At 36.2% G+C, this 26,990-nt stretch overlaps 1 long non-coding RNA gene across 1 annotated transcript; it reads left to right on the forward strand.

Annotated features, from left to right (window-relative positions):
- Positions 1–12,949: 12,949 nt before the first annotated feature.
- On the forward strand, positions 12,950–14,977 carry LOC133794591 (uncharacterized). Its single transcript, XR_009875269.1, has 3 exons — positions 12,950–13,844; positions 14,107–14,227; positions 14,786–14,977. It is a non-coding gene; the product is annotated as an uncharacterized LOC133794591 (long non-coding RNA).
- Positions 14,978–26,990: the final 12,013 nt, after the last annotated feature.

Here is a 26,990-nt window from a genome sequence, read left to right on the forward strand (position 1 = left end):
TTTTAGGGTTATTTGCAAGGGTTTTTGACCAAGGGTTTGGGGTTTGATTCCACCACCTTGTTTGGTGGAACTAGGACTTCCCGGGGGCTCAAGATTGGTCCCGGGGCTAGGTTTTGAACTTGAGGATCGATGATGACTTTGGCCCATGATTGTGTTTAGGTGAGCGCTAGGGCTCGAGGGGGATCGTTCTCAAGGATCGAGGGATCAAAACTAGCGCATTGAAAGGTAAGAAAACTGCACCCGATTATATGTTTGTGATGGGACTAAGTGCTCCCGATACTTGTATCATGTCAATGATGGTATTACGCCATGGGACATGTAAAAGCGGCCCAAGAGTGCCGTACATTATATTTGCGCACAGGGTGCGGCTTGGCCACTGGTAGCCAAGGACAGCTTAACATTCACTGAGCTCGGTTTAAGCAGGCCGGAGTCAGTGGGATAACAGAGGGAGCAGCCTGAGAGCGCTAGCCCTAGTTATCATTTGTGCAGTGTTGTATGCTTTGAATTGATATGTTTGGAATGTTGTATACTAGGCTATACTAAATGGTTATGTGGTTGAGATTATGTGATGCAATATGAGATAATGATTTGTCTGTTGATTGTTTATGCTCTGTTGTTGTGTTTTCTTGCTGGGCCTTGGCTCACGGGTGCTACATGGTGCAGGTAAAGGCAAAGGCAAGCTGGACCAATCCTGAGTTGGAGGGCTGCGGGGCTGAATGTACATAGCCAGCTATTCAATCGCCATGGTCGAGGAGTGGACCAGGACAGGGATTATTTAACTGCTTGTTTTGCCTTAGTATGGCTGATTATTGTATCTGAACCTTATAACTTTTGTAAACGGTCTTTGAGCTTGTATTTTTGGGATCCCGTGTAGACAAATAACGTTTCTTAATGAAAATGTGGTTTTTGAGACCAAAATATTTTAAACCCTAGTTCCTTTACAGTTTCGATGACACACTTTCAATTAATTGAGTTGATTAGCAAGTCTGGCACTTTATAAACACACAGTGTAACGGTCTTGGCTATCCAGAGCGTTACAACCTTAATTGGATGTGCCTAGAAGTAGGGCCTTAGCTTTCGAAAAGCCACCATTAGGCAAAAAGTTAGCTTCTCCATCAGCAGGTAGCTAGATTATGCACTGAGGAGTCTTTTGCTTACGTAGTAGATGGGATGCTGAGCACGACCTTCCTCCTGCAACAATGTAGCACTGATAGCATTCTCCAAGATAACCATATAGAGCAGGAGAGGTTCTCCATCTACTGGCTTGGAAAAAATTGGGGGATTTGCCATGTATGCCTTGAGCTGCTGGAATGCCTGTTCGCACTCTTCCAACCATTCAAATCTCTAACAGAAGCAGGAAAATAAGGTGGACAGAAGCATTCGACCAGAGTTGCTATTAGGACCGAGACAAACTTTCAAATGTGGTTATAAGTTAGATATTGCAAAGATATTTACTGTAGACGCTCAAATTTCACCCAAGCTATGACCTCGCCTTGAGTGGGTACCGCCTAAGCCTCAAGGGTCTCATGACGCGCAGCCATCAGTGACCCGCATCCAAGTGCCCACGCGAGGCTCCATCTCGCGCCCTTATGCGCGCACCCGTCTGCCTACGCGAGGCCCCACCTCGCGTCCTTATGCGCGCATCCAAGTGCCCCCGTGAGCCCTCGCCTCGCCATAGGACGAAGTGACCAAGTGGCCCCGCCTCGCCATAGGCCCAAGTGGCCTCGCCTCGTAGGCCGAAGTGGCCTCGCCTTGCCATAGGCCGAAGTGATCAAGTGGCCTCGCTGGAACCTCTCGGCGTCGCGCCCATGGCCTCGCCCAAGTAATATGGCCTCGCGTAGCCTCGCCAAGTAGGGCCTCGCATGGCCTCGCCAAGTAGGGCCTCGCGTAGCCTCGCCAAGTAGGGCCTCGCATAGCCTCGCCAAGTAGGGCCTCGCATGGCCTCGTCACGCATGGCCTCGCCAAGTAGAGCCTCGCGTAGCCTCGCCCAGTATGGCCTCGCATGGCCTCGTCACGCATGGCCTCGCCAAGTAGAGCCTCGCCAAGTAGGGCCTCGCATGGCCTCGCCAAGTAGGGCCTCGCATGGCCTCATCACGCATGGCCTCGCCAAGTAGAGCCTCGCGTAGCCTCGCCAAGTAGGGCCTCGCATGGCCTCGCCAAGTAGGGCCTCGCATGGCCTCGTCACGCATGGCCTCGCCAAGTAAAGCCTCGCGTAGCCTCGCCCAGTATGGCCTCGCATGGCCTCGCCAAGTATGGCCTCACACGGCCTCGCCACGCATGGCCTCGTCAAGTATGGCCTCGCACTGCCTCGCCAAACATGGCCTCGTCACGCACGGCCTCGCATGGCCTCGCGTGGCCTCATAAGAGAAGATGGGCCTCGTGAGCAGCTAGGGAGCCGAGTCACCAAGGAGGTCACAAGGAGGGTGTCTCGCCACGCTTCCTTAGACGTCCGCCAAGGCCACATGCCTATCAACCGGACTCATGAGTGATCTCGGGAGGCTTCGGGCATCTCGTGCCAAGGATCCAAGATCTCCACCTCACGCCGGGACCATAACACATACCCAAGGTCCCATTCCTTACACCTTGAGACCCCTATGCTTAGAGGCTCTAGTACGAGTCGAATGGGACACATTTGTACGACCTAGTATTGAGTACGGATACCAGTGCCAGTGAGATTGCTGGGGTAAGAGTCATGGTCCGTACGTCTACGGCCATAGGTCAGAGCCGACACCACTACCTCCTGCGCCACTACGCCTGCCACCACTCATCAGACATAGGTACAGACAAGTAGTGGAGGCATTCTCCTGACACCTGCTCCTGTGCTGGATGTACGACCACAACCTCTGAAGCCACTGCCCTGACATAGTACTTATGTACCCTATGGTCTCCTGGACCACTATGTACCTAAGGCCATTAGAGCCTACTATAAAATGGACTCTAAGACCACCTGAAAGGGGGTTGGAAAATTCATTGTATGCAGAGGCTATTGAGAAATTTACCAAAGCTTGCTCCATTTTTTATCTGTGTTTACTTTTCCTTAAAGTTTATTCTAAGTTCTTATATAAATATCATCTAACTTACCTTTGAGTTTTCCGATCTAATTTCGTTGACGAGATTTCACCGTCAACATTTACTAATTTAAATGTAAATATCATTATTTAAGTTATTATTTTGTTATTCTTGTAACATCAGTTAAATATGGCCCATATGCCCATATGTACATCTGTGGGCCTATAAATAGGACTCATAAGATTCATTTAGAGACATGCAATAATTTGTATTTAGAGAGAAATACTGATTTTATACACAGTATTTGTATTTGTTTTCAAGGCTTGTGAAACTCAGTGAACCCTTGTTTGTTGATCGCAGGTTTTGGAGTTCTGCATCAATAAAACACTAAGTGGACGTAGATCATTACCAATCATTGGGGCCAAATCACAATAAAATCCTGGTGTCATATTCATTCTTGAATTCAATTATCTAATTCCTATCATTTTTGTGACTCCGTGTCGTTGACCAAATCGAGGGCCACATAATTAAAACTTTATGTCAAACGGCAAGTTTATAAATATAATAAATTCTCATTGGTCCTGTCATATATAATCTCTATTATATGCAACACATTTACTAAGATGTCTATTCACATCACTAATTCGAATCTAGATCACTCGCAGTCTGCATGCTTAGTAAATTGTATAAGTAACCATTCATTACTTTAACATGTTACTGACTATTTTATTCATTATATATGATCTTAATTCTCTTGTACTAATACAAAATCATATTCTCATGAATGAGCAAGGAATTTTCTTGATATTATATATAATTAATTCAAACATTAATTATAATATTCAAACAAAATAAAATTGTACTTTTATTTAAATCAATAAAATGTCTCTACATGCTTTTAGGGCATTAATTATAACAATCTCTCACTTTCCCTTAAAGTAAGCGAGGCATCTCCCTTAATCCCATGTTGCATACATGACCTATAAATGACTTTGCCAAAAGTGTCTTGGTAAACGGGTCAGCTAAGTTCTGTTTCGGCGCTATCTTCATAACAGTCACATCACATCTGTGCACAATCTCTCTAATGTGATGGTATTTCCTTTCTATATGCTTTCCTCTCTTGTGGATTCTAGGTTCCTTGGAATTAGCTACTTCTCCATTGTTATCACAGTACGAGATTAGTGGCTTATCAATATTTTGAACTACTTCCAGATCAGTGCAGAACTTCCTCAATCAAACCACTTCCTTATCTGCTTCACAAGCCGTTATATACTTGACTTCCATGGTTGAATCTGCATTATTGGATTGTTCAATACTTCTCCAAACTACAGCTCCTCCACCAAGAGTGAATACTGACCTAGATGTTGATTGTCTTTGTCTGATTTGAAATCAAAATCAGTGTATAAAGTATTGTTTAACTCACCCCTGAATGTACAAGCATATTATCTCTCGTTCTCCTAAGATACTTGAGAATGTGCTTTATTGCAATCCAGTGTTCCAAACCTGGATTTGATTGATAACGACTCATAATCCCTACTGCATAGCATATTTCAGTCCTAGTACACAACATAGCATACATAAGACTCCCAATTGCTGAAGCATAGGGATACTTTCTCATGTCCTCTTCCTCCTGAGGTGTCTTTGTACATTGCTCTTTGGAAAGAGTAATTCCATGTCTGGTCAGTAATTGACCTTTCTTGGAATTCTCCACAGAGAACCTTTCAAGTAATTTATTTATATAATTAGCTTGAGAAAGTGCCAAGAGCTTGTTCTTTCTATCCCTTAGGATTTGGATTCCTAGAACATAGCTCGCCTCGCCCAAATCATTCATTTGGAACATTTCGGCTAGCCACTTCTTTACATTTGATAATGTCTCTACATTGTTGCCAATGAGGAGAATGTCATCCACATAAACAACTATGAAAATCACTACTTTTCCTTTGATATATTTGTATACACATGCTTCGTCGACATTCTGTTCGAAGCCATATGTTTTAATTGTTTCATCAAAGGTGATATTCCAAGATCTCGATGCTTTCTTTAATCCATAAATGTATTTTAGCAACTTACACACCTTTTGATCTTCCCCATTCTTGATGAACCCTTCTGGTTGTACCATGTAGATACTTTCGTCAATAAAGCCAATAAGGAAGGTTGTTTTGATGCCCATCTTCCATATCTCATAATCATACGTGGCAACTATGGATAAGAGGATGCGAATGGATTTTAGGATGGCCACAGGAGAAAATGTTTCTTCATAATCAACAACTTTTCTCTGAGCGTAACCTTTGGCTACTATCCTTGCTTTGAAAGTCTCAACTTTCCCATCTACACCTATTTTCTTCTTGTATATCCACTTGCACTCAATAGGCCTGACATCTTCAGGTGTGTCTACAAGATGCCAGACAGAATTAGAATACATGGATTCCATTTCTTGGTTCGTGGCTTCTTGCCATTTCTCCTTTTCAAGAGCATCCATAGCTTCTTTGAAGGATAATGGATTGTCCTTGTCTATATTAGAAACAAAGACATGTGCATCATGTTCGTAGCGAATAGGTTGTTTGATAATACTCCCACTATGACGTTGCACTGGGGTTTCCTTTTCAGGAATAGTAGTTTCCTTGGTTTGTCTTTTATCATTTAATGATGACGATGAAAGAGATGGAATATTATCAGTTGTGAGTTCCTCCAAAACTACTTTGCTCCAAGATTTAGAGTTATTCATATAGTCGTGTTCAAGGAAGGTCGCATTTGTTGAAACAAATATCTTTTGGTACTTGGGACTATAGAAGTAACCGCCTCTTGTTTCTAGATCGTTGCCCACAAAAATGCATAATTCAAACCTCGAATCAAGTTTCCTTTGGTCTAGGAAAACCTTAAATGAGGAAATGTGCAAACTAGGTTTGTTTCTATTCCACAGTTCCAGTGGCGTTTTGCTTATGACCTTAGATGGGATTACACTCAAAATGTAAGTCTCCATTGAAGTGCATATCCACAGAATGAGAGAGGAAGTGAAGAGTATATTAACATAGACCTGACCATGTCCAAGAAGGTCTTGTTTCTTCTTTCTGAAACACCATTTTTTTGTGGCGTTCTAGGTGCTGTGAGTTGGGATAGAACACCATGCTCTAGCATGAAATCTTTGAATTCTAAATCTAAATATTCACCACCTTGATCTTATCGAAGTGTTATAAGAGTCTTACCCAATTGCTTCTCAACCTCAACTTTGAATTCTTGAAACTTAGTAAAGGTTTCAGATTTCCTAAGCATTAAGTAAGTATGACCATATCTTGAGTAATCGTCAATGAAATTGATGAATTACTTATACCCATCTCTTGCTTGTACATTGATTGGACAACAGACATCGTTGTTTATAAGCTCCAAAGGTTCTTTAGCTCTATTTCCTTTCGCTGAGAAATGACGTTTTATCATTTTGCCTTCTACACAAGATTAACAAACTAGAAGAGTTCCAACTCTTAGTTCTCTCAAAGGTCCATCTTTTGTTAACCGATTTATCATGTCTAGTCCTATATGACCAAGTCTAAGATGCCAAAGATATGTGTCATCCTCATTTGAAATTTTTTGTCTTTTGTTTCCTTGCAATTTTCTTACTTTAAATAATTCTGAGTTATTTAACGTTCATTGCATGTCTAAAGAAAATTAAGAATAATCAAATTATAAATAAAATATTCTAAAGTCAATACATGCAATAAAATTCAAAATACTAAAAGAAACACAATAAAACATTGTTAAAACAATAATACAATTTTCTTTTAATAAAAACTAAAGAATTTTAAAACAAAAGAACTTTCTTCAATGCTTTCTTAAACTAGAAACTTTCTCTCTCTTTAACTTCATGAATATTATCAACAACCTTCTCTGAATCGTATGATTTTATTATCTACATAGAAGAATAAACATTATTAGTGGACCCCGACTATAAGATTCAGGATGACAAATCTTTTTCCACTTAGTTATAAGAATGAATAAATCATATATACCTTTCTTATTCTTCATAATTTCAACACTTATTTCACGCTTGGCCGATAGGATTTTATTCTCATAAAACCACTTATCATATATGTGTCCATGTGTAGCATAGATGGCTTCCCATATATCATATGCATATTTAAGGTTTTGTAGAGTATTTTTCGTTTCTATATTTACTGAATGAAACAAATAATATCTTGTCATATGATTTATTCTCAACCACTTGGCATACTCAAACAGATCATTCACTGAAGCTTCTATTTGTTGTTCTTGAATTTGTTGTGTTTTAACAACTTCCATCAATTTCTGTCTTAAAAATAATATATCGATATCATGTCTACAAAATACTATATTTTCATCATTAAGTTCAATCTCTACATTGGAGTCATTTTCAAACATTTTAATTGAAAGAAATAAAATTTAATAATATTACTATTTAAAAAATATCAATTATTTGGAAAGTAAATATGATGCATGAATGCAACAATTAAAAAACACATAAACTAACGTTTGCTATTCCACGATAAAACTACCAAACAAATAAAGTGCCACCTTAGGGTTGGTCAAGTTAAATTTAGAAAGTATATAGGACAATATTATCTTTATTATTTAAAACTCAAAATAAATCTTTATTTTCTCTTTTAAAAATAAAGTGTTGCTAGTTTGGTCAAGATGCAATTATCCACTTCAAAAGCTTAATTGCATCTTTGTAAGTGTAACCCATTATATTAGAATTCAAGACTTAACATAGAGAGTGTCGCCTTAGGGTCAGTCAAGCTTAAAATACATCACTCATTCCTATCTTCGTAAGAAGTCAACATTGATATTAATATGTCTAGAAACCTTCTTTAGGGGAATGGAAACAAAGCCGCCTTGATGCCCTATTCATATCTCATGGTGTTGTACTAATTATGGAGACCATAGGTCACATTAAGATGTTCACCTTCTCCCACTTACTATTTTAGAAATAATGTGTTTTATTAAAGTAATCAATTAATTCCAAATTAATTACTAGTTTATTAATAACCCATCAATGTAATTAATTAAAAAATACATTTTATTATAAAAAAATATGTTTCTACAATTAATGTGATCTAGATAATTACTCATTACATTCATCTAACTTTACTAAAACAATTTTTAAATAAAGTTGGTTATCTTAAAGGCCTATAATAACTATTGCCTTTATTATGGTGTGAGTTACCAAGTTTTAACTAATTTAATACTTAGTAGTTTGCATGCAATTGATTTCTCCAAAACAATTCACCTAAACAGTTAGGATAATCCTAAATAATCATGTTTACAAAAGATGCATGATTAATGAAAATTGTGTGGGGTTTCATGAATGACATATAATTGACTAATGCGTGATCATGTTATCAATCAAACATTAATTATCATTTATTTAAATAAATACAATAAATAAACAATAAATGATGAATTGAGTACTATTGAGTATTTCCAAATTTACAATATTTGGAAAAATAGAAATAAAATATCAAAATAGCCTTTAATTTTTTTTCAAGACTCCAAGAATGTTTCTCCTCTCTTTTAGGCATTCTTGCTAATCTTTAGGAAATTGTTATGCCCAACTAATTAATTAGAAACTAACTTTCTAATTAATTTGTAATTAATGTTCCCAGCCATCCATGATATTGAATTTCCAAAACAAAAGTTATTAGCCTCATTATTCTAAGAGACCTTAACGAGTAATCAAAAGATCAAATAAACATAAACATGAGTTCATGAATACTCAGGATTTAGACTGATCCACAAATGATCATCTATTATGACAAGAATTAAATATTTAAGTCAAACGACAAGATTATAAAGATAATTAATTCTCATCGGTCCTATCATATATAATCTTTATAATATACAACACATCTACTAATATGCCTATTGTAATGCCCCGGAATCCCTAATGCGGTTTAATGGCTGGATTAGTAGGCCGGGAGGGCCATAATTATTTAATTATGCCATTAAATGATAATATACATGTTTATGTGAATTATATTATAATATAATGTTAAATGCATGCATGTGGGTCCACATTTCTATTACAGGGGTGTGTTGGTAATTTGGCCCATTGAGGACATAATTGTATATTTGTATGCATGTCGGTGATATATTGTTGAGACCGCATTATAATGTGGGTTTGTTCGAGCTATTCGGCATGAGACGATCATGGAATATTAATTAGCGGTCTAGTCATAACAGGTTTAAGTTCGGGGCTCGGGATGAGTCTCAGGGTGATTTTAATGATTAGAGCGTTACTAGGAATTAAATGGTAACGGGATATAAATTATTGGTGTTTGAGATTATCGAGAATAGAGAGAATTGGAGAGCGTTAATTATGATTAACGAGATAGGTGGGAAATACCAATTTTGCCCTTGGGAGCCTTTAGAAACCCTTAATTGACCTAGGGGTATTTTGGTCTTTTCACCCCTAGGATTGATATAAGCCATTTTAGGTTGTGAAAGAAGAGAAAAATAGAGTACATTTGAAGCTTCTCCCGTACCTTCTTTCCTTCAGCTTTCTTTGTGATTTTTGAGCCATTTTTTAGGATTCAAGCTTGGGAAGTAAACCTTGGGAGTTTGGGAGTGTGTTCCACCATTGAAGAGCATGATAATCTGAGTTTGAGTAAGTTTCTAGCCATTGAATTCCTTGGTTTGCCCTATTTTAGTTTTTGGTTTTCAGTTAGGACTTCTAGATTGGATGCTTGGTTTTGTTGGGAGTTTTAGCTAGGGTTCTATGGTAGTGATGTTTGGGGTATGTGAGGATGGTTTTTGGGTTCATTTGGCATCAAAAATGGGATTTGGAATCGAGTTAGAACTGAAGGAGTCGAAGAAGGAGGTTTCAGGGAAAGCTGGTCTGGGGGTAGCGCTATAGCGCCCATCAGAGGCGCTATTGCTACACAGGATGGTTTCTGGGCGGTTGGGGGTTCTGAGTATAGCACTGGGGCGCTATGAGCAGTGCTCTAGCACTACTCTATTTCTCCAGAATCCCGTTTTGAGTGTTTTTTAGTGTTTTTGGCTCGAGGTTTCAATCCTTAAGTCCCGAGATCGAATCTACTCACTGTGTGGGCATGTTTCGAGGTCCCGAGAGTGGGGTTTAGGTTAAGACCCTTTTAATGTTGATTTTCATTAATGGAGTTTATAATTGGTTGTGATTAGGTAACCGCTAATGAACCAAAAGGTTGATCATTCTCAGGAGTCGTTCTTATTATATTTCTCGCTCGAACAGGAGGTAAGAAAACTGCACCTTGTGTATATGACATGCATGATTATTGTTGAGGCATGTTGGTTGATAAATGTGGACATTGATTGCATATTAAATGCTAGCAAATGTTGTTTACCTATGTATGGCACTGAGTAGTCAGGGACGGAACTAGTCGCGTATCACTGACCTAAGAGTCAGAAACGGCATAAGTGTCCTGAACGCAGGGCCGAATGAAGATTAGATCTAATTGATATCAGCATTGAATGACTCTAAGGCATTAATGTTGGACCGACCCTAAGGTCGATGAAACTTATAAGCGCTTGACTAGTCTAAGCTAGTTACTCAGAGCCAGGGCCTAAGGTGTAGTGCACCAATTATTTTTTTTAGTTTATTAAAATTTTTGTGTTTTATTTTATTTAAGTGTTAAGTGTGGTGAATTTTTTATTTAAATGTTGTTTATTTTATTTAGTTTTTGTTTGTTTTATTTGATTGTTTTTAATTGTTGGAATTGTTTGTAGAATATTTTTGTGAATTACTTGTAAATGATATATATTTATTTTTATTTTAAAAATGTGATTATGTGAGATTTGGTTGAATGCACTAAGGTGCATGGTAGATAGTGTTGTACCCTAGTGATTTAGTATGTGCAAGGTGCATGGTAGCATGGTACACATGTGTAGATTTTCTACACACCTTATATTTCCTTTTATTAGATTTTAATTGATTTAATTTAAAAAAATATAAAAGAAGAGAAATGGAAATATGGTGGACGGCAAGGAGTGGGAAAAGGGAAATGGAATTATTCCTTTTATTTTCTCAATCAATTAAACTCAAATTTTGGAAGATTATAGCTATTATGGGTAAGGGAATTTTGACATTTTTATTATATAAAATACTCTTTATTATAATGGATTTTAGGCCTAATTAGATGAGTAGATTGGGGAACTTAAAATTTATTTTGGTGAGGCTTTATGAGAGGATTAGGTTAAGAAGGGAAGGAAATATTGGAAGAGCATTTTTTGCTCTTGGCTGCCTTGAGTTGAAGAGAGGAAAAGAGGAGAGAGTGGCGAGCTAGAGAGAGAAGGGAAAGGGCTGCCATTTTTCTAGAGAGAAGGAAGAAGAGAAAAAGAAAAAGGAAGAGAAGAAGAAGAAGAAGAGGGTTTCGAAACCCTAGGTAAGTTCTAACCTATTGGTGTTTTGAATATTGAATTAGAGTCTTCTCCTCTTCTCTAATCTAAGATTTATTTTATGGTTTCTTTCTTTGGATGTATGGTGTTCGAAAATCCCCTATAGGTGACAAGGTTTTTCTTGTTAGAGTATTCTTGATTCAATAATCAAGAGAGGTAATGGTTTTTCTTAACCTATATTAGTTTGATGAGTCTATCCTTGATGTTGATTTTGATGGTGTTTAATGGTTTGGTTATTGTAGGTTGGTGATGAGGTGGTTATGTTTGGTTTTATTCCTCATGAAAAGAATAGGGTTTGTTACAGAGGCTCATGGGAATGTTTGAGAGAATATGTATTTGATGAGATTTATATGAGGGTTGTATTTTGTGTTTATGTTGCTATGATTATTTTAGACCATTGATTTATGTAAAAATATGCAAGAATGATGATAGATGCATGCTAGGTTTCATGTGAAGATAGATGAGAATTTTGTGATATTTTGTGGTGGATCTTGAGTGTTTTGGCCTAGGGGTAAAAGGTTAAATCATGATTGTTTTCCTTGTATGTTTTGAAATAATGGTGATTTTAGAAACATGATAGGATGTATATGATATTATGTATCAATGAATTATGGTATGCATGAAAAATGATAGAAACATGTTAGATTTAATATAAAGGCATATGTGAATAATGGTGTTTATGTATTAATGCATGTTGTTATTATTGTTTTGTTGGATTGCATGTGTATGAATTCATTGGAAATAGAATAAGCTTTTATAAGGTTGTATATGAATATGTGTTAGTGATGTTCTTTGAATTATTTGTATAATAAGAGCATGTTAGGATTTGTGATTTATTGTGTTTATTGGACATGTATGATTTTGTATGGAATTTTTGAAAGGCATGAGATCAAAGATGAATTTCATGATTAATTATGCTTGCTGATTTTTGTGAATAATTGGGTAATAAGTTTGGTGATATAGTGATTCACATACATAAGTAATGTCATTAATGCTATGTTGATTTTATAGAATTAAAAGGGTATTTTAAGTCACAATAAAATGATATTTTACTCAAATAAAAACCTACAGAATTTTTATTATATTTTTAGAGAAATATGATGTTTTAAATTCAATATAGTGATTTTTAATGATAAATATGATTGCTGGAATTTTTGTAAAAAAAAATGTAAAGTGTGTTTCAATAAAATGAATTTGATTAGTATTTGAAAAAAATTAATATCCTATATTATGGTAATATTAAAAATGGTATTTTTAATATGGTATGAGTATATATTTTAATAGTTAAGATTTTTCTTTATTTTGATTAAGGAAAATATTGAATCTAATTTATTTGTGATTTTAAAGAAATTATGTGGTGGCTAAAAGTTTAGTTTAAAATGTTTAAAATGATTATTTAATAATTGTCACTTATGAATTTTTGTTACATAAAACTAAGCCTTAAAAATAATTCAAATAAAATATATTTTTCCACACTTAAAATATATATTTTTCTCACATCATTTATGTAACACAATTAATCAATATTAAATTGATTTTTCTAAGGAAACATGGTAATCATAGGTATTTTTCTTTTTAAAATAATTTCTAATGCCTTTGTTAATTCTTTGTAATTTGAAAATAATAAATGGTCTTTTATATTTTCTTAATGGCTAAATAAAATTGTTTTATGAAATAAAAAGAATGTCTTGGGAGATTTAATCAACCTAGTAATTTTAAGAAGATAAACAATGGTAAACAACACATGCTACAAGTCTTTTATTTTTAAAACGATAGAAGTAAGACGCATAAAATTACCATTTTAAACACCACAATTACGCAACGTTCCCACGTATGCATGTTACATGCAAATTCACTTTTACGTCCAAAATTATGTCTATTTTTCAACCATGTAGTTTTTATAGAAAGATCATGCATTATTCTTTTTATGACCTTATGTGTAATTAAGTATATTAGTATGTTGTGTGTAACCCATACTATGTGTGCATGGCCCATGCACACATGAATTATATGAAAGGGAAAATTAGTAATTATGTGAAGCTAAGGAATGTCGTTTTGATTATGGTATATGCTCGTTGAGAAGTTGTGGTTTACTTAGCTTGGACCTGAGGTAAGAAAGTTAGATAGAATTTATGAATGTTATATTATGAATGGTAAGATTGTTGTGTGAATGAAATGTTATGAATTATGAATGCCACAATGTGATGATATGTTGGCATGTATGAATATTGTATGATATGAATGGATGTTAGCGTGATGAACGCGACACATCAAAATGGGTTGCTAAGAATAAAGAAGACATAACCCGAGTTACTAAGGATATGAAGACGTAACTCCATGGGCAGACGCGCCGAGGTTATTCAAGGACCAGAGACTCTTGTTTACCTCAAAGGCTGGCATGGACAAGTTAGCGGGCCATGTTCACAATGAATTATGTATGAATGTGTTATGATGTCTGGTTATGGTTATGATTATATTATGATGTTTGGTGATGTTTATGAATCTGTTATGATGTTATGATATTTATGATATGATGGTGGTAATATGTTTACGTTTATGATATTGATGCCAATCTTACAATTATGCTATGATGTATAAAGATGAACGATAGTGTTTGTAAATTGTTGTATCTTACTTGCTTGTTGTTTGTACTTCCCTACTGGGCTTTTAGCTCACCCCCCTTACTTTCCCTACTAGGTAGCAAATAGGTTTCTCAATGGCACACGTGGTGATGTGGGAAGTTCTATTGTCTTGGTGTGTATGGCGTGGGGCATCCTATGGACGAAAAACGATCACTTAAAGATGTCATTTTAATAATGTAATGTTTTAGAGACTTTTTCAACTTATCAGTGGGACTTAAATTATTGGTTGTTTTTTTTTTTTTTGGAACTTTGCATAAAAACTCATATTTTCTTTTAAAACTATTGGGCCCAACTTTCTTGTTTTTAAGCAAGACCCCACTGAAACCTTTATAATAAGTGGCTTTCTTTTATAGACCAATGAAAATGTGAATGTTTTATTTATTACTGGTTTAGGGCATTTTTACATAAGGCCTAGGTGACCGTTTGTCACATGGCTAGGGAACGATGTTCAAGGGTTATGACTCTATGGTCATGAGGAAGGTTATGTTGGTGACTAGTCACCATGCACCTATCTTGTTTAAGCTAGTGAAAGGTTCACTTATCTGTTAAGCCCCGGTGACCCTATCGTCACATGGCTAAAGGGGAGCTGTACCCACCTTAGTGACTTTTGCGACTGTCACTTACCTGTCTTGGACTGAAAGTCTTAAATGATTATTATGATCATTGTTGATATTATATCACGCTATATTATGTTTTCTTGCTGGGCCTTGGCTAATGGGTGCTATGTGGTGCAGGTAAAGGGAAAGAAAAGCTCACCCAGCCTTGAGTGGAAAGCTTAGGTGGTGATGTGTACATATGCGGCCGCTTAACCACCACGGCCAAGGAGTTCTCAAAGGAACTAAGGGGTTTACCCTATTTTTGCCGCTTAGGTCGGCGGGTTTGTAAATTTGAAACAGTAATGACCATTTTGAGTTATAAATAACTTGTAAATGTTTTTATGGGCCCATGAACAGTTTTATGTATTAAATAAAATATATCCATTCATTTTGATTGGTTTTCCACCTTAGCTTGTTAATAACACTTAGATGCACGCTTAAACCAAAGGACTCGAGTAGCGAGTCAAATTTCCGGTTCACCGTAACTGTTCTAGGGTAACCAGGGCGTTACATCTATCCACATCAGTAATCTGAATCTAGATTACCTGCATCTCGTATGCTTAGCAAAACGTACTAGTAACCATGAATTAAAGATTCCTTACTTTAATATGTTACTGATTATTTTATTCATTATATATGTTCTTAATTCTCTTGTACTAATACAAGATCATATTCTCATGAATAAATAGGGGATTTTCTTGTTATTATTATATAATTAATTCAAACAATAATTATAACATTCAAATATAATAAAATTGTACTATTATTTAAAATCAATAAAATGTCTTTACATGCTTTTAGGGCATTAATCCTAACAATCTCTCACTTGCCCTCAAAGCAAGTGAGGAATTTCCTTTAATCCCATATTGCGCACGTGACCCATGAACGACTTTGCAGGAAGTCTCTTGGTTAACAGGTCAGACATGTTCTGTTCTAATGCTATCTTCATAATAGTGACATCACCTCAGTGTACATCTCTCTTACCAGATGGTATTTTCTTTCTATATGCTTCCCTCTCTTGTGGCTTCTCAGTTCTTTTGAATGAGCTATTGCTCCACTGTTGTCATAGGACAGGATTAGTGGCTTATCCATATTTAGAACAACTTCCAGATCAGTGTAGAACTTCCTCAACTAAACCGTCTCCTTAGCTGCTTCACAAGTCGCTATGTATTCTTCATAATCAACACCTTCTCTCTTATTGTAACATTTGGCTATGAGATTCGCTTTGAAAGTCTCTACATTCCCATCTATACCTCTTTTCTTCTTGTATATCTACTTACACCCTATGGGCCTGACATCTTCAGGTGGATCCACAAGTTCCCAGATAGAATTGGAATACATTGATTCCATTTCTTGGTTCATGGATTCTTGTCATTTCTCCTTTTCAGGATCATCCATTTCCTCTTTAAAGGTTAATGGATCATCCTTGTCTGTATCAGAAACAAGGACATGTGCCTCATGTCATAGCGAACATGTTTTCTCACAATCCTCCCACTACGACGTTGAACCGGCTTTTTTTTTTTTTCCAGGAATCATGGTTTCCTCAGTTTGTCGTTTATCATATAATGATGAAGATGATTGTAATGGAATCTTATCAGCTATGAGTTCCTCCAATACTTCCTTGCTCCGAGGTTTATAGTTATTCATATAGTCATGTTCAAGGAAGGTTGCATTGTGGAAACAAATACCTTTTGATCCTCGGGACAATATAAATAACCACCTATTGTTTCTGGAGCGTTGCCAACAAAAATGCACACTTCCGACCTTGATTCAAGTTTCCCTGATCTAGATCTAAGAACATGAGGATGACAGCCCCAAATGCGGAAATGGTGCAAACTAGGTTTGTTTCCATTCAACAGTTCCAGTGGTGCTTTGCTAATGGTATTAGATGGGACTACATTCAAAATGTACGTCATCGTTTGAAGTGCATATCCCTAGAATGAGAGAGGAAGTGAAGAGTAGCTTAACATAGACCTGACCATGTCCAACAAGGTCCTGTTTTTTTATTTTAGACACACCTTTTTTCTGGGGCATTCCTGGTGCTGTGAGTTGGGATAGAATACCATGCTCCAGCAAGAAATCTTTGAATTCTAAATCCAAATATTCTCCACCTCGATTAGATTGAAGTGTCTTTAGAGTCTTACCTAACTACTTCTTAGCCTCAACTTTGAATTCTGTAAACTTACCAAAGGTTCAGATTTCCTAAGCATTAGGTAAGTATGACCATGTCTTGAGTAGTCGTCAATAAAAGTGACTAAATACTCATGCTCACCTCTTTCTTGTACATTGATTGGACTACAGACATCGCTGTGTACAAGCTCGAAAGGTTATTTGGCTCTATTGCCTTTCACTGAGAAATGACGTTTTGTCATTTTTCCTTCTTAACAAGATTCACAAACCGGAAGAGCTCCAACAATTAGTTATCTCAAAGGTCCATCTATTATTAACCGGTTTATCCTATCTAGACCTATATGACCAAGTCTAAGGTGCCACAGATATGTGTCATCCTCGTTTGAAACTTTTTGTCGTTTGTTCCCTTGCGGTTTTGATACTTTAAATAATTCTGAATTATTGAGCATTTGTTCATTTGGTTTGAGCATATACAATCTGTTATTATGTTTTGCTTGACATATTGTAAAATTCCCTAATCTAATACCTTGTATAATATTAGCATGCTCATAAGTTTATAGAAGAAAACCCACTTATTATAAAAATCCCAGTGGGGCCTTGCTAAAACATGCAAGTTGGACCCAATAGTTTAGAAAGAAAATAATAGTTTTTATGCAACGTTTTTAAAAATAATTAAAGTTGAAGTCCCACTGACAAGTTCTGAAAGTTTAAAATAAACATCACATTATTTTTTAGAAATTGGCGTTAAACTGATCGTTTTCTCATCCATAGGATGCCCCCACGCCATACACACCCTGACGTTGGAACTCCCCACATCACCACACGTGCCACAGAGAAATCATATTTGCTACTTGGAAGGGAAAGTAATGGGGTGAGCTAAAAGCCCAGTAAGGAAGTACAAATAACACACAAGTATACATACAAAAACATGTACATATTCATACATTGTTACACATCCTAAACATCGTTATCATAACCATCATCATCATATAATCATCATGAACATTATCACCATAAGCATCATCATCATATCTTTGTGAATATGACCCGCTAACTTGTCCATGTCACATCCTGAGGTAAACAGAATCTCTGGTCCTTGAATAACCTCGGCGCGTCCGCCTTATGAGTTACGTCTCTACATCCTTAGTAACTCGAGTTACGTCTTCATATCCTTAGCAACCTCTTTGTTGTGTCGCATTCATTATGCTAACAACCATTACATATCATACAACATTCAAATCACATATAATCAAGTCACATCAACACAAAGGAAATTCATGATTTATCAACATCATCACATCATCATTAAATATCATTTCATACTTCATGTTGCAAAACGTGTCATTGTACATAGCATTCTATCATACAAACAATCTTACCATTCATAGCATAAATAAACAAAATTCTATCTAACTTCCTTACCTCAGGTCCAAGCAAAGCAAAACTGACAAACTTCACAACGAGCCTATAACCATAAGCAAATAGCATTATTTAGCATCACTTAATACTTTTTTGTGTTCAACTCATATACCCCATGTGAGCATGGGCCATGCGCACATGGTGAAAACTACTCATAATTTCCAAATAGGCATAATTACACATAAAATTACCAAAAGAATAATGCAAATTATACCTATGTTACATGCATGGTTTTTAAATAAAAATCATATGGTTGAATATTAGACACATTTTTGAACGTAAAAGTGCATTTGTATGCGACATGCATACATGAGAACGTTGTTAAAAAGTGACGTTAAAAACGATAATTTCTACGCGCTTATTTCTATCATTTTCAAATTAAGGATTAGCACATACTTTCTTACCATTATTTATTTCTTTTAAAATTACTAAGTTGGTTAAACTTCTTTGAAACATTATTTTTATTTCATAAAAATAATTTATTTAGCCATTTAAAAATATAATAACTCCATTTATTATTTTTAAATTACATAGAAATAATAAAGGCTAGAAATTATTTAAAATACTTATAATTAGCATGTTTCCTTAGAAAATAACCATTTATTTTAAATTAATAAAATTACAAACTTGATGTGAGAAAAAAAATATAATTTTTAGGTGTGGGAAAAATATATTTTACTTGTATTATTTTAAGACTTAATTTTAAGTAAAATAAATTCATAAGTGATAATAATTATTTTTAAATTATTAAACTAAACATTCAGCCACCATTTAATTTATTTAAAAATCACAAGTGAATTAATCTCAACATTTTTCTTAATTAAAATAAATTAAATCCTATCTATTAAAATGGACACTCATGGTTACATTTAAAAATAAAATTTTAAATATTTACATAATTTAAGTGTTATATTATTTCAACAAACACGCAAACTTTATTTCATTTAAAAGACCTCCCAATATTTTTACCAAAATTCCAGCAACAAAATAATCTTTCAAAAATCACCATCTTGAATTTAAAACCTCATATTTTCTTTTAAAAAAATATAAAAATTGATAGGTATTTATTTGAGTAAAACACCATTTTAATGTATATTAAAATTCCTTTAAATTTCTTAAAACATCATAGCATTTGCAAAATCATTAATTTCATCATATTTCTGATTACTTAAACACAAAATCAGCAAGCATATTCATCATAAAATTTCATTTCAAACTCATGCCTTTCAAAACTCAATTATGAATATTCATGTTCCACCAATACATCAATTTATCAAGGATTTAAGACAAATATTTCATTTAACCAATTAGCCTAGCATGTTATTAATATGTATGGGTGACACAAAAATAAAACAATCTCATCATGCATTACACCCTTTTTGCCAAAACACTCATGAATTAAACATAATTATAAAACCAAAATTCTCATTTACATTCACATGCATCCTAGCATGTTTCAATCATCATTCATGCATACAATAACCTTTTGATACATCATAATCTCATAAACATATTCATCAAATTTCATGGATTCAGTAACAAGAGTCCAAAATATTTATCATGCCAAAAATTATATAGGGTCCTAGAACATGGATCTATCAAAAAAAAAAAAAAACAATAAAAATAACAAAATATAAAGGGGATCCTTAGACATACATAGGCTGAAATCTACATATACACAAACATCAAATATCAACAATAACCATATTCTAGTATATCAAATCCAAAACCCTTGACAAACCTAATCATACAGGACCTTTATTTAACAAATAATAAAAATCATACAACCATAAAACATAACCCATTCAACCACCAATAATTCCAACAAGCTTCCCAAGAACAAAATCAACAAGGTTATAATAACATTATCAAAACCATCTACTAATCAAGATAAAAATTTCCCATCATCAACCTATATTGACCAAATTATTAAACACCACAAAACTAACACCAATGATATACTCATCAAATCAATATAGGTAAGAAAACCATTACCTCTTTTGATTGTGGAATCAAGAATACTCTAGCAAGAGGAACCTTGACACATATAGATAATTTTCGAACACCATACAGCCAAAGAAAGAAAACCACAAAATATTCTTAGATTAATGAAGAAGAAGACTCTTAACCCACCAATAGATGAGTACATACCAAGGGGTTTCGAAACCCTTTCCTTCTTCTCCTTCTCCTTCTTTCTCTCTCTAGCTCGCATGCACTCTCTCTCTCTTTCTCTCCTTCTATGGTCGGCTGGCTCTTCAAGCAAATGAGGCCAATAAAAGAGTTTCCTTCCCCTTTTATTCCCTCATGCCCAAATACCCTAGCTCCAAACAAGAAAAGGTAACTAATTTCTTTTTTTTATATATATTTAATCCCTTAATTTCCTACATTTCTAATAAAGGGCGGTGGACCTTTCTTTTTCCCATCTAATTTCATATTAATGTGGGATTTAAAAAAAAAAAGGAAACAACCCTCCTAGCTTGTGTTCACACTCCACACGCCACCCTCCTTATTTCATCTTCCTTTATTTATATATATATTTTTAATTAAATAATATAAATAAATCTAATAAAAGGACATAATAAAGTGTGTAGAAAATTATACACAAGTGCACCATGCAACCATGCACATGCACACACTCAATAACTAGGGTGCATCACTACCTACCATGCACCTTGGTGCATTCAACCAAAACTCAATTATTCACATTTTAAAAAAACAAATAAATAAATAAACAATTAACAAATTTAAATTCACAAAATTCTACCAAACAATTCTAACAAATAATTTAAACAAATAAATAAAATAATTCACAACACTTAACAATTAAAATAAAACACAAAATTTAAATAAATAAATAAATAAAAAATTTGGTGCGCTACACATATTTTGAAACCATTCTTTGAAATAACAATTGCATTATTACTAAAAGAAATATCAAAAAATTGTTCATGCACCATAGATAATGAAACTAAGTTTTTAGAAAATCCAGGAATAAAATAAACCTTGTTCAAAACTAAATAATTGTTCCCAAAATTTAAACGGAATGTTCCCTTTGCTCTTGCTGAAACGAGCGCTCCACTTCCAACTCACATTGTCACCTCGCCATCTGCCAGCTCACTTGATGACTCAAGTATCTGCAGGGAAGAACAAACATGGTTAGTGGCTCCTGAATCTAAAATCCAGGATGACATATCGTCTTCCACTACACAAGCTTCAAGTACAAGTAAATCATATTTACCTTTCTTTTTCAGCTTAGAGAGATCCTTCTTGCAGTTTCACTTCCAGTGACCTTCAACTCAACAGTGGAAACATTTTCCTTTTGGTCCTTTCTTCTTGGAGTTGTTGTCAATTTTGTTCTCCTTGGATTTTGGTGCCTTCTTGCATTTATTGGACTTTTTGCCCTTTCCTTTGTCCTTATTATTGTTCTTTTTTCTCTTCTTTGATTTCTCCTCAGGGTTACCACATATGCCCCGGTCTCTTTTGTAATGGATTTGTTAAGTGACTCAAATGTCTGTAGTTCATTCAACAGTCGGGTCATGTTGAATTCCAACTTATTCATAATATAGTTGGTGGTGAACGTGGAAAAGGTAGGAGTGAGCGATCCTAGTATGATGCTTACTTGTGTACGCTCATCAATGATGGCCCCATGTATTTCTGCTTCATGCATCACATTAATCATGTGTAAAACATGTTAACGTACAGAAACACCTTTCTTCATCTTAGTAGTCATGTAGGTTCTAGTAGCCACATGTCTACTTTGATCAGATTGCTGCCCAAATATGGTCTGCAGAGAATCCATTTTCTCAAACGCAGTTTCCATGGTTTCATGCTTTGTTTTCAGAACATCATTCATGCTCACAAGCATGTAACACTTTGCCCTATTATTGGACTGATTCCAGGAATCATACTTGTCTTGAACATTCTTCGAAGCAGTGGCAGCGGGCTTTTCCGGACATTCTTCAGTCATGACAAATTTGTGGTTCTCACAGATTAACATAAGATTTAGATTTGATTTCCATCTTATAAAATTATCACCATTAAGTTTTTCAAGTGATAGTAAAGCGGTTATTGGATTGCCACCGTTCGACATTACAGATATAAATAAAAAAACAATAATATTATCATTTGAAAAAATATCAACGTTTTGGAAAGTAAACATGATGCATGAATGCAACAATTAAAACACATAAATTAACACGTACTTTTCCACGATAAAACTACCCAACAAATAAAGTGTCGCCTTAGGGTCGGTCAAGTTAAATTCAGATAGCTTATAAGACAATCTTATCTTTATAATTTAAAACTTGAAATAACTATTTATTTTCTCTTCTAAATATAAAGTACCATTGGTTTGGTCAAGACGTAATTATTCACCGCAAAAGCTTAATTACATCTTTGTAAGTGTAACCCATTATTTCAGATTTCATGACTTAACTTAGAGAGTGCTGCCTTAGGGTCGGTCAAGCCTAAAATACATCACTTCCTCCTATCTTAGTAAGAAGCCAACCTTGGTATTGATATGTCTAGAAACCTTCCTTAGGGGGATGGAAACAAAGTCGCCTAGTCATATCTCACGGTGTTATACTAATAATGGAGACTATAGGTCACATTGAGATGTTCACCTTCTCAAACTTACTATTTTAGATTAAATGTGTTTTATTAAACTAATCAATTAATTCAAAATTAATTACTAGTTTATTAATAACCCTATGAATGTAATTAATTAAAAAAATCATAATTAGAAAAGATCATGTTTCTATAATTAATGTGATCTAAATAATTACCCATTACATTCATCTAACTTTACTAACTTTTTTTTTTATATAAAGTTGGTTATCTTAAAGGCCTATAAAACTATTGCCTTTATTATGGTGTGAGTTACCAAGTTTAAACTAATTTAATACATAGTAGTTTACATGCAAGTGATTTTACCAAAAATAATTCATATAAACAAATAGGAGAATCCTAGATAATCATGTTTCTAAAAGATGCATGATTAATGAGAAACTATGTAGGGTTTCATGAATGGCATGCAATTAATTAATGCATGATCATGTTATCAACCAAACATCAATGGACATTTATTTAAACAAATACCATAAATAAATAAACAATAATTGATGAACTGAGTACTAATGGGTATTTCTAAGATTTACAACCCATTGAAAAAAAATTAGAAATAAAATTACAATCTAAGCCTATGTACCTTTCAAGACTCTCCAAGAATGCTCATCCTCTCCTTTAAGCTTTCTTGCTAATCTTTAGGAACTTTGCTTTTGCCCAACTTATTAATTAGAAATAAATTTTCTAATTAATTTATTTAATTAAAACTAACTTTTAATAAAATAACCATTTTTTTTTAATTTAGTTGAATTTAAATAATTAAAGAATCAAATTCAAATAATTATTTAATCTTAAGATATTAAGATATCTTAACCAACTAAAAAATATTTTATTTTCTAATAAAATAAAATAAGAAAATTATAATTTTTGTAGAGTCCCATAATTTTACTTAGCTAGTTAAATAGTAGTAGTAGTAGTGGTGGTGGTGGTAGTAGTAGTAGCAATGGTAGCAGCAGTAGCAGCAATAGCAGCAGTAGCAGTAGTAGCAGCAGCAGCAGCAGCAGCAGTAGTAGTAGCAGCAGCAGTAGCAGCAGTAGCAGCAGTAGCAGCAGTAGCAGCAGTAGCAGCAGTAGCAGCAGTAGCAACAGTAGAAGCAGTAGTAGCAGTAGTAGCAGTAGAAGTAGTAGTAGCAGGAGCAGCAGCAGCAGTAGTAGTAGTAGAAGCAGCAGTAAGAGTAGTAGCAGCAGCAACAGCAGTAGTAGTGGTAGTAGTAGTAGCAGCAGTAGGAGAAGTAGCAGCAGCAACAATAGTAGGAGGAGTAGCAGCAGCAGAAGCAGCAGTAGTAGTAGGAGTACCAGTAGTAGTAGGAGGAGTAGTAGCAGCAGCAGTAGTAGTAGGAGTACCAGCAGCAGCAGGAGCAAAAGCAGCAGCAGTAGCAGGAGCAGCAGAAGCAGCAGCTGCAGCACCAGCAGCAGCAGTAGCAGCAATAGCAGTAGTAATGGCAGTAGCAGTAGCAGTAGTAGCAATAGTAGTAGTAGAAGCAATAGCAGCAGTAGCAGTAGCGGCAGTAGCAGCAGCAGCAGTAGTAGCAGCAGTAGAAGCAGTAGTAGTAGTAGTAGTAGTAGTAGTAGCAGCAGCAAGAGTAGTAGTAGTAGGAGTAGTAGCAGCAGCAGTAGTAGTAGTAGGAGTAGTAGTAGTAGTAGTAGGAGTAGTAGCAGCAGCAGCAGCAGTAGTAGTAGTAGTAGTAGTAGTAGTAGTAGCAGCACCAGCAACAGTAGTAGTAGCAGCAGTAGGAGTAGTAGCAGCAGCAGCAGTAGTAGGAGTAGTAGCAGCAGCAACAGTAGTAGTAGGAGTAGCAGCAGTAGGAGAGTAGTAACAGTAACAGTAGCAGTACTAGCAGTAGCAACAGTAGTAGCAGCAGTAGTAGTAGCAGTAGTAGCAACAGCAGCAACAGCAGCAGTAGTAGTAGTAGGAGAAGTAGCAGCAGTAGTAGTAGTAGTAGGAGTACTAGTAGTAGTAGGAGTAGTAGCAGCAGCACCAGTAGTAGTAGTACTACTACTCTTACTAGCAGTAGCAATAGCAGCAGCAGCAATAGCAGTAGCAGTAGCAGTAGTAGTAGAAGTAGTAGTACTAGAAGCAATAGCAGCAGCAGCAGCAGTAGTAGCAGTAGCAGTAGTAGCAGTAATAGTAGAAGTAGTAGTAGTAGTAGCAGTAGCAGCAGCAGTAGTAGTAGTAGTAGGAGTAGTAGCAGCAGCAGCAGCAGCAGTAGTAGTAGTAGTAGTAGTCGTAGTAGTAGTAGCAGCAGCAGCAGTAGTAGTGGTAGTAGTACTAGCAGCAGTAGGAGTAGTAGCAGCAGCAACAACAGTAGTACGAGTAGCAGCAGCAGTAGTAGTAGGAGTACCAGTAGTATTAGGAGGAGTAGCAGTAGCAGCAGTAGTAGTAGGAGTAGCAGCAGCAGCAGAAGCAAAAGCAGCAGCAGGAGCAAAAGCAGCAGCAGCAGCAGATGCAGCAGCACCACCTGCTGCAGCTGCAGCACCAGCACCAGCAGTAGCAGCAATAGTAGTAGTAGTAGTAGCAGTAGAAGTAGCAGTAGTAGCAATAGCAGTAGTTGCAATAGTAGTAGTAGAAGCAATAGCAGTAGTAGCAGTAGTAGCAGTAGTAGTAGTAGTAGTAGAAGAAGTAGTAGTAGTAGTAGGAGGAGAAGTAGTAGCAGCAACAAGAGTAGTAGTAGTAGGAGTTGTAGCAGCAGCAGTAGTAGTAGTAGGAGCAGTAGCAGTAGTAGGAGTAGTAGCAGCAGCAGCAGCAGTAGTAGTAGTAGCAGCAGTAGGAATAGTAGCAAAAGCAGCAATAGTAGTATGAGTTGCAGCAGTAGCAGTAGTAGTAGTAGAAGTAGCAGTAGCAGCAGCAGCAATAGTGGTGGTGGTGGTGGTGGTGTTGGTGGTGGTGGTGGTGGGTAGTAGTAGTAGAAGAAGTAGCAGTAGTTGTAGTAGTAGTAGTAGTAGCAGTAGTAGCAGCAGTAGCAGCAGTACCAGTAGGAGTAGTAGCTGCAGCAAGAGTAGTAGTAGTAGGAGTAGCAGCAGCAGCAGTAGTAGTACTAGGAGTAGTAGTAGTAGTAGGAGCAGTAGCTGCAGCAGCAATATTAGTAGTAGGAGTAGTTGCAGCATCATCAATAGTAGTAGTAGTACTACTACTCCTACTAGCAGTAGCAGTAGAAGAAGTAGTAGCAGCAGTAGTAGCAGTAGGAGTAGCAGTAGCAGTAGTAGTAGTAGTAGTAGCAAAAACAGTAGAAGTGGTGGTGGTGGTGGTGGTAGTTGCAGTAGTAGAAGTAGTATTAGTAGTAGCACTAGTAGCAGCAGTAGCAGCAGCACCAGCAATAGCAGCAGTAGCAATAGTAGTAGTAGCAGCAGCAGCAGCAGCAGCAGTAGTAGTAGTAGTAGTAGTAGTAGTAGTAGTAGGAGTAGTAGTAGCAGCACCAGCAACTGTAGTAGTGGCAGCAGTAGGAGCAGTAGCAGCAGCAGCAGTAGTAGTAGGAGTAGCAGCAGCAACAGCAGTAGTAGTAGTAGTAGCAACAGTAGGAGTAGTAACAGTTGCAGTAGCAGCAGTAGCAGTAGTAGCAGCAGCTGCAGCAGTAATAGTAGTAGTAGTAGTAGTAGCAGTAGTAGGAGTAGTAGTAGCAGTAGTAGTAGTAGTAGGAGTACTAGTAGTAGTAGGAGTAGTAGCAGCAGCAGCAGTAGTAGTACTACTACTACTCCAACTAGCAGCAGCAGTAGCAACAGCAGCAGTAGCAGTAGCAGTAGTAGTAGTAGTAATAGTAGTAGTACTAGAAGCAGTAGCAGCAGCAGCTGTAGTTGTAGCAGTACCAGTAGTACCAGTAATAGTAGAAGCAGTAGTAGCAGTAGCAGCAGCAGCAGCAGCAGCAGTAGTAGTAGTAGTGGCAGCAGCAGCAGCAGTAGTAGTAGTAGTAGTAGTAGTAGTAGTAGTAGTAGTAGTTGTCGTACTAGAAGTAGCAGCAGCAGCAGCAGTAGTAGGAGTAGCAGCAGAAGCAGCAGCAGTAGTAGCAGTTGCAGTAGTAGCAGCAGCAGTAGTAGTAGCAATAGTAGTAGTAGTAGCAGCTGCAGTTGTAGTTGTAGTAGTAGGAGTAGTTGCTGCATCAGTAGTAGTAGTAGGAGTAGTAGAAATAGTACGTGTAGTAGTAGCAGGAGCAGCAGTAGTAGTACTACTTCTACTCCAA

Source organism: Humulus lupulus, chromosome 8, assembly GCF_963169125.1.
Source record: "Humulus lupulus chromosome 8, drHumLupu1.1, whole genome shotgun sequence".
NCBI classification, from domain to species: Eukaryota; Viridiplantae; Streptophyta; class Magnoliopsida; order Rosales; family Cannabaceae; genus Humulus; species Humulus lupulus.